The sequence below is a fragment of the Pinus tabuliformis genome, chromosome 8 (genome assembly GCF_031772625.1).
Source record: "Pinus tabuliformis cultivar Carrire ecotype Pingquan chromosome 8, CPIR1, whole genome shotgun sequence".
NCBI lineage: Eukaryota > Viridiplantae > Streptophyta > Pinopsida > Pinales > Pinaceae > Pinus > Pinus tabuliformis.
This window is the reverse complement of record NC_142294.1, coordinates 1,197,180,622-1,197,189,789: the sequence shown is the minus strand read 5'-3', so window position 1 is coordinate 1,197,189,789 and position 9,168 is coordinate 1,197,180,622. Positions and strand designations below refer to the sequence as shown.

At 40.3% G+C, this 9,168-nt stretch overlaps 1 pseudogene; it reads left to right on the top strand.

Annotated features, from left to right (window-relative positions):
- Positions 1 to 2,754: 2,754 nt before the first annotated feature.
- On the top strand, positions 2,755 to 6,735 carry LOC149239671 (pentatricopeptide repeat-containing protein At1g11290, chloroplastic pseudogene; annotated as a pseudogene).
- Positions 6,736 to 9,168: the final 2,433 nt, after the last annotated feature.

Here is a 9,168-nt window from a genome sequence, read left to right as displayed (position 1 = left end):
TTGTTTTGAAGTTTATGAATTGTGTTGTGTTTCATTTATACAAGTTGATTCATTTTTATAGGAAAGCATGCACTTAAATTGTTATTCAACAAATTGAATAGATTGTTGCATGAAAACTCTAATTATCAAAAGCAAAAGACTGTAATGATTTATAGATATGCAATTCATGTAAATTCCAATTCAAGTGAACAATGTACTCTTGTATTTTTAGGTAATTTGTTGATTTGGAATTTACTTTGTAGTTTGGAGTCTTTTGCTATTAGAGTAGAATATGATCCTACACATATAGTGTCTACATCTCACAAGTTTATGTACCCCGGATTGGTAATTAACATTGTAACAATATTTTTTAACATATAAATCAATTGATAGGAACTGGACAAGCAAGAGTTGTTGGGTGATGATGCCACATATCCATTTAAAGTGACAAGTTCAAACTATTTTGCATGTTGTCAGATGATGTTCTGGAGCTTGATGATGTATTCAATATTCTTGGTTCAATGAAGACTCTTCTTTTAGTGCTAATATTAATAGATCTAGATGTGTGACCAAGTTTGACAATCAACAACTTATTATCATAGATCACAATTGGGACACTAGTCAGAATTATGTATGCAAGAAGGTAGCCTTCATAGGATTATTGACTTGATCCATTTAGATGCCCATGGACCTATGACTTCAACTTCTTCGAAAGGTAATATTTATATGTTTTTTCATTAATGATTCGTCTAGGAAAACATGGATTTACTTAATCAAGACCAACGATGAAGTCTTGGTTAAGTTCCAAGAGTTTAGATCTCTTGTGGAGAATGAGATAGTTAAGAAGATTAAGTTGTTGAGATTTTGCAATGGAAGGGACTATGCCTTCTAAGAATTTGATGCCTTTTGTGGGGATGCAAGGATAAAGAAGAAGTTGATTGTACCTTACAACTCTCAACAAAATGTGGTTGCGAAGAGGAAGGATGGGTCAATCATAGAGACAACAAAGACTATGATATATTATCTAGATTTTGTGCATGTGTCTTTTGGCAAAATCATGCAATATTTCTCTATATTCTAACTAGTTGTCCTCATAGGGCATTGGAGGATAAGACACCAAAAGAAGCTTTTACAAGGGAGAAACCCCGAGTATCTCACTTTCATAGTTTTCGTTGTCCCATGTATATTCATATTTCTTACATGAACATATCTAAGCTTGAACCTGCTAGCGCGAAGGGTATGTTTTTTGGATACCACGAGTCTTATAAGGCTTACAAGGTTTTTCATCATAGTGGAACACAACAATGAGTTGAGATGTGAAATTTGATGAGGACACCATTTTCCTATAAATCATAAGAGCCTTCTATAGAGGCATGGGAGGGTGAATAGGTCATTGTCCTAGTTGCTTATATGCAAAGTGAGACAAAACTAAATGTATCTTAGTTAGGTTGCAATGCAGGAGTAGATACCTCATTATCGCCTAGTACAACGATGGATCCTAGGTGGTTCACCTAAACATTACAAGAGGAACAATAGAAAGTGGGGGCAAGTCATCTGCCTATTAAATTTCCTAATTATGATGCATTGATGTCTTATATCATTAATGCAAAGCCTTTCAATTTTGAGGAGGCTAATGCAAAGCAAGTATGGAAGGATGCTACGATAGACGAGTATAACTTCATCTTAAAGAATTATATCTAGGAGATTGTGCCAATACTAGTAGGGAAATCAATCATTGATCGAGGAGTTTGTATAAGGTAAAGCATGTGAGATTATTGCATATAGAAGTATAGTCCCAGGTTTGTAATGAGAGGATTCTATTGAAGAGAGGGAGTTGACTATTCTAATATATTTGGAATGATACTTTGTCTAGTTTTCAAGTATACTTCCATCTAAAGCATAATGCATGTAGCATTAGTTTTTGGTTGGTTTTTATAACATAAGGATGTAAAGATGCTTTCCTTAATGCTCTGATTAAGGGGGAAGCATACATTAGTCAATGGAGGGGTTTTGAGGTGCATGAACAAGATACCATGGATTTGTGCAAATTAAGGTCATTTATGGGATTAATTGGGGACCACATGCATAGTACTCAATAATTAATAAGTACTAGTTAGTTTGGGCTTCCACCAGGATTGTTGTAGATTTTAACCTCTTAGTTATTTTCGTATTTTGATCTTCTGGGTTTCAATATGTTAATGACATGATACTTTTGAGAATCTCATGGCATGGTGTAATATAGAGTTGTTCCATGAATTTGACATGAAGAACATTGGCCTTATAAGTTACTTTTTGAGTCTTGAGGTTTGGTAGGGTGCAAGGAAGGGCTTACTTGGACAATGCAAATCCATAACGAAGATTCTAAAGGAATGTAGAATGTTGGATTGCAAAACTTTGACAACTTCTATGGTTTCAAATTTGCAGTTTACATGGATTTAAATATAGATCCAAGAATACTATCCGTAATATGTGTTTTGCATTAAATATTTTGAGGTAGTTCTTGGTTGAACTCACACAGATTCATTGGATTGTCACAAAACATGTGCTTCAACGTTTGAATGACATTGTTTATTATGACTTGAGTTACATGGAAGGTGTTGAGTTGTACAACTCATTAGAGTAATCTAGACAAACCTTTCAGCGTCACTATAACACTAAAAATATATGCAAGAGTGTGCAAGCTAAATATACCAATAATCTACTACTTTACAAAAGTGAAAAAATCACAATCCCACCAAAATGACATCTATCCTAGTAACCCTCCAATCTTATACCAACGGACCAAACATGTCTTTTGAATTAACCCTAGATGGATGGGAAAACAAAGAGTGCTCCAAACCACTTGAGCTGTCAACAAAAACATATATGCATATATGCTATGTAAGCAGTCTTACTAATTGTGACGCCGTGTGGCTTTGCAAGTAGATATTAGAGTTAAGCAATCAAAATGTTGAATCTTATCAAATCTGCATACTTTCAGAGATCCATCAAACTCCCTGAGAAATGGAAACATAAGACGGATGGTATCAGTAATAAAGTCCAGCACACCTGCCGAAACAAAATGAATTTCATGATAAGTTAACTACTCATGAAAAGGCTACCCAGAACGATTCCTCAATGGTTATGGCTACATGGACAGGATGCACGTGTTCTGAATATACTGAATGTAATACGTTTGTCCAATTGCCAACTGTTTAGTGGTATTGCATCAAGAGAAAAATGGAATGCACAGGAGCCCAAGAGTGCCGTTGAATATTTAAGGGATGGACGATTGGATGAGGCGCTTGATATTTTGAGCCAAAAGATTGCCAGGAATAATGCAGCACATGCACACGATGCATTTGCTACCCCTCCTCGTTTACTGAGGGATTGCATAAACAGGAGGGCATCAGCAGAAGGTAAAGCGATTTATTTCCAGATGATCAGAAATGGGCTTGAACCGGATATGTCTTTGGGAAACGATTTGCTTAATTTGTGTGTAAAGTCTGACGATGGCAATGGAATGGATAATGCGCGCCAAGTGTTTGACAAAATGCCTCAACGAAACGGGTTTTCGTGGAACATGATAATCTCAGGCTATGCGCAGAATGGGCTTGGGGAGGAGGGTTTGAGGTTATTTTCTGAAATGCTGCAGCGGTCGGAAGTAAAGACGGATCAGTTCATCTTTGCAAGTGTTCTGCGGGCGTGTACGGGTTTAGCTGCTCTGGAGCAGGGCAGGCAGCTTCATGCTGACATTGTTAGGAGCGGATTTGAATGTGATATGTTTGTGTCAAGTGCTCTTGTTGATATGTATGCCAAATGTGGCAGCATTGGAGATGCACGCCAAGTATTTGACAAAATGCCAGAACGAAACGTGGTCTCATGGACTACCATGATGGTTGGCAGTGCCCAGCATGGGGAATTAGATGGGAATGGCGAGTATGCTCTGAAACTGTTTTCTCAAATGCGGTGGCAGGAGGGGGTGAAGCCGAATGCATTTACATTTGCCAGTGTTATCAATTTGTGCGGGCGAATGTTGTTTATCGAGGGAGGGGAGCAGATTCATGTTGATGCCATTAAAAGTGGATTTGAGTTTCACGTTTCTGTGGGAAGTGCCCTCGTTGACATGTATGCCAAATGTGGGAACCTGGATGATGCGCATAGAGTGTTTGACAGTATTCCTCAACGGAATGTTGTCTCATGGACTACAATGATAGCTGCTTATGCACAATATGGGCAATGTGACATGGCTCTGAAACTTTTCCGTCTAATGAAAACCACAGGCATAGAATCAAATGAGTTCACCTATGTAAGTGTGCTCATTGCATGTGCTGGGACTGCCGTGCTACAACACGGACTGCAGATTCATGTGCATACTATCAAAGCTGGAATTGAATTAAATGTCTCTGTGGCAAATGCCTTGGTTGATATGTATGGAAAATGTGGGAGCATAAGGGATGCACAACAAATATTTGACAAGATCGCCGAACCAAATGCTGTTTCCTATACTACAATAATTACTGGACATGCACAGAATGGCAATGGTGAGCAGGCTCTCAACGTCTTTTGTCAAATGCAACAAGCAGGATTGAAACCAAATGACTTTACATTTGCCAGCATTTTAAGTGCATGCGCTAGCCAATCAGCTTTGGTACAGGGAAAGCAGGTCCATACCATCATCATTAAAGCTGGATACGATACATATATTTTTGCAGAGAATGCCCTTATTACGATGTATTCCAAATGTGGGAGTATAGAGTGTGCACGGCAAGTGTTTGACATGATTCATGTGAAAGATTCAATATCATGGACTTCGATGATTGCGGGATATGCACAGCATGGGTTTGGCAAAGAGGCCATAGAGCTTTTTGAGCAGATGCAAAAGATGTGTGTGAAACCTGACCACATTACCTTCATTGGTGTTCTCTCTGCGTGCAGGCATGCAGGCCTAGTAGATGAGGGCTATCACTACTTCTACTCGATGAGTAGGGATTACTGCATTAAACCTTGTGTAGAGCACTATGCCTGCATGGTTGACCTTCTTGGCCATGCTGGGCATCTTAAGGATGCTGAGGCCTTTATCAACAAAATGGCATTTAAACCTGATGCTATTGTTTGGGGAGCTTTCCTTGGTGCCTGCAGAGTTCATGGCAATATTGAGCTAGGATTAAATGCAGCAGAGCGTCTTTTGGAATTGGAACCGTATAGTGCGGCAACTCATGTGTTGCTGGCAAACATCTATGCTGCAGCTGGCAAGTGGGATGATGCAGCAAATATCAGAAAAATGATGAAAGACAAGGGGTTGCAAAAGCAACCCGGAAGAAGCTGGATCGAGATTAAAAACATGGTGCATTCATTTGTTGTAGGAGATAAATCACATCCACAAATTGAAGATATACATGTAACATTAGAGACATTGAACGGTGAACTGAAGGCAAAAGGATATTTTCCTGACACAAATTTTGTGCTGCATGATGTAGAGGAGGAGCAGAAGGAGCACCTCCTTGGTCACCATAGTGAGAAATTGGCTATTGCTTTTGGTCTTATTAGCACACCCCCTGGCACAATTATCCGAGTGACCAAGAATCTTCGTGTTTGCGGGGACTGCCACACTGCTACCAAATTTATTTCCAAGATTGTTGACCGTGAAATTGTTGTGAGGGATGCCAGCCGTTTCCATCATTTTAAGCATGGGCTTTGTTCATGTGGAGATTATTGGTGATGATACCAGCAAATACATGGTAACAACACTGAGTCAAAGGCCTTAGTGGCAAACATTGCGGGGACTGCCACACTGCTACCAAATTTATTTACAAGATTGTTGAAAGTAAAATTGTTGTGAGGGATGCCATCCGTTTCCATCATTTTAAGCATGGGCTTTGTTCATGTGGAGATTATTGGTGATGACACCAACAAATACAAGACTGTGAGTCAAAGGCCTTAGTGGCAAACACTCTGAACAAGTGCCCGCCTGCTTAGCATCCTTGTGCAAGTAAGCATGTGCACTTTTTTAGGTCACTAGGTAGTTATGCTTCTAGCAATATGTCCGTGCTTGCAGGATGGAGTCTCCACAACAAGCTTGGATACAACTGGAGATTAAAAGCTCCTCCGCAGCTTTGGGTTTGCAACTTCCCATAGCTTTGATCCTACCACTGTTAAAGCATATTTCCTTGAAGCTATGGAAGCAACAGGTTCTGCAGAATTCCAATACCATCTGAAGCCAATTTCTGATCAGATTGTGTCTCCATTGGTTTCATAAAATGTCAAGGCACACTTGGGATAGACAAGTTTCAAATTTGCTGCAGTTAAAACATTCCTGAAGCTTGTTTGCTTGGTGTGAAGACGGTATTGAGCACCGAGTTATGGGTCATCAGCTGATTAATATTCACATCCTCAAAAGTATGTCACTGCTGTGGATGTGAATCAATTTATACATGGCATGGCATTAACATGTGAAATAATATGTTGTACCAAATTTTGCTTTCAAACTGGTGAAGGTCATGGCTAAAATAAAACTCTGTGCTTAGTATGCACTCAACATGATTTTGGAAGTCCACATCAGCTGCTTAGGAATTTTGGTTAAGCTGTTACTTTTTGGTCTTTCATTTATTGCCATCAGGGCGAGCAGAGGGGTGAGAAGCCAACAGCCATCTCATGTAAAAGGGTATGGGCAGCAGTGAAGTTAAAGGTAGATTGAAATAATGCGCAAGCATTTTGTTAATTTTGGTATGTTCTATGCTTAGAGCAATTTACTTCAATTTTCTTATTAGCTCAACATCAATATCCAGAGTAGCAATCACATTAGCATGATAGTAAAATGCAGATAGAACATAAACATAAATAGCAGAAGACAAGCCAAGACAAGAGGACACAAGATGTGGCAGCAGCCGAGGACAAATCCCAATGTGGGGAAACCCTTGATCAATTCTTCTTATAATCTTCAATAGTCCGGCAGAGAGAGATAGTACAAATATATAAATCTGAGATTTTTATGACAGCAGTAGTAAGACCATCATTCTACTAATGATGACAGTTCTGAGATGCAATCCTGAATTCCCATGATAGTCTTCAACCAATAAGAGTGCTGTAGCAGATCATCAATCTAGTAGCCCTCCTTACTGCTGCAACATTCCACTGATAGCTTGCAGCACCTGTAAATCTGATAAGAGCACAAATTGCAGCCCTTAATCCTTTCACGCTATCAGCCAACTAAGCCCTTCAAGGGCTGCAGTCCACTTAGGAGAGTCTCTCCTAATTCACGCTGCCACCTGCACTCAATGTACACTGCAATGCAGCCTTGGAACAGCCTTAGCTGCTTGCTATGGCTTGCAGCCTAGCAAAGCAGCTAGCTGTAGCTTCAGATTCTTTCAACAGGCCCAAACAAGATCCTAAAATAACAGCGTTGCCCTATGTCTTCAACCTTGTGACTGTGGCTGCCAAATGTACCTAAACCATGCCTTAGAACAGCAGGAATTGACATGCTGTCACAGGGATTCCTTCATGCTGATATCTGGCTCCTTTATCCTGCGGCTAGGGCTCTTTAGAGCTTCCCTTTGCAGCATATTGAACACCCTTAGACAACTGATCAAACTGTGGCTAGATACCTCCTTTTAGACAGCAGCTAGACTTCCTTTATCAGCCACGATTTAGGGTCACCTTGGCTGTAGAATGAGGGCTTCACAAACTGCAGCTAGGGCATCATTCTGACCTGCGTATAAGGCCTTTTCTGCCAGCGTATAGGAGCCTCTTGACAGTGTATGGATGACCTTGGATTAGGCCTCTCTAGACTGCGTTTTAGTCTCCTTCAGGATTGCGGATTAGGGCACCATCAAGACTGCTATTAGGGCCTCTTCCTTGCTGCTAGATAAGCCTCCTTAGATTGCGGCTAGGGCACCCTTAAATATGCGGTTTTATCTCTTCCTTACTGCGGCTAGGGTAAGGCTAGATCTTCCTCCCTTTAGGACTACGGCTAGGGCATCTTATTACAGCGGCTAGGTCTCCATTAAGATCTGTGTCTAGGGCTCTCTTAGAAGACCCTTTCTTCACTGCGTCTAGAGCTTCTCCCTCTTGATCTCTGTAGCCACCAAACCCAAACAAGTGGAGAGAGATCCTAGGAGAAGTGTGTGCGCAAATGACTTGAAGACCTCTTCTATTTATAATAAAACTTTGATGACAAGTTGGGGTTATTTGGTTGCTAGCTGACCTTGACAAATTGTCAAATAACATAAATAAATTCATATCTCCATGAATACATGTCGGAATTGGATGATCTTTAGATCAATCCTACATCTCTTGACAAGAGGAATCCAAGAAAAATATCAAGTACTAGTATGAGAGATCTATCATCCACAACCTTAAAGCAATGGTTTGGATCAGCTTCACTCCTAGTGAATCTCAGCTTCATTAGATAGCTATCAATCCTTTCATACCAAGCCCGAGGTGCTTGCTTCAAGCCATAGAGAACTTTCTTCAACCTGCATACATGAAATTCCTGATCATGAATCTCAAACCCCTCGGGTTGATCCACATCCGTGGTCCTGCTATTACATGAGGGGAATGGTCCCCTTGTAATTTTTCCTTCGGTACAACTCAGACATGTACTTTCATGCTCTTCTTTGAAACCAGGCATCTTTGTCACCATCTATCTTACATCGGGTAGGGCCTTACAATGAAGACGGGCATACCTGTGGTGCCATTGAAGAGATGTGTCACACGGCAAGATCCCAATGGACTTCCTGCAACTTGATACAAAGTGCCAACCCTGAACCCAAGAGTAAAAGCATCCTTAAAATTTCTTTTCCAAACACGTACCTTTCCATCAATGAATGCCACCTTGTAACCTTTGTCTTCCATTGCCAAAATGGACACCAGGTTCTTCTTGAGATTAGGTACATAAAGAACTTCTTGTAAATGAATCGAGTTACCCTGATCCAATTGAAGAGTAACATTCCCTACACCCTTTACGGGATAGGTGGCATCGTCTCCAAGAATAATCTCCAAGTTTGTTTCCTTCTCTATCAGATTAGAGAGAGCTTCCTTGTATCTGGTGAAGTACCTTGAGGCACCACTATCAATAAGCCAATTTCCCAAAGAGTCCAGAGGAGAGGCAATGGAGAGGGCTGATATAAGATAATACTCCTTTTACTTATCAGAAATAACATTTGATTCTTCATACTTAGAGTTCCTTGCTTTCTTGGAGAGTCGACCATT